Below are 207 nucleotides of genomic sequence, written 5' to 3'. Positions count from 1 at the left end.
GGAGATATTCATCTCAAGGGATGCACTTTCCTCTACAAAACTATTGGGAGAAAATCAATACCTTCCTAGGAGAATTGAGTTCCAACATGGGACAACTAAGGGTGAAGCACCAAGAACATTCCATCCTCCTCCATGAAATTAAAGAAGATCATAGAATCATGAGAGAGGAGCAACAAAGGCAAGGAAGAGACATTGAGGAGCTCAAGC

Source organism: Arachis duranensis, chromosome 1, assembly GCF_000817695.3.
Source record: "Arachis duranensis cultivar V14167 chromosome 1, aradu.V14167.gnm2.J7QH, whole genome shotgun sequence".
In the NCBI taxonomy this organism is placed as follows: domain Eukaryota; kingdom Viridiplantae; phylum Streptophyta; class Magnoliopsida; order Fabales; family Fabaceae; genus Arachis; species Arachis duranensis.
The sequence above is the reverse complement of the archived record's forward strand: the minus strand, read 5'-3'. Positions refer to the sequence as shown.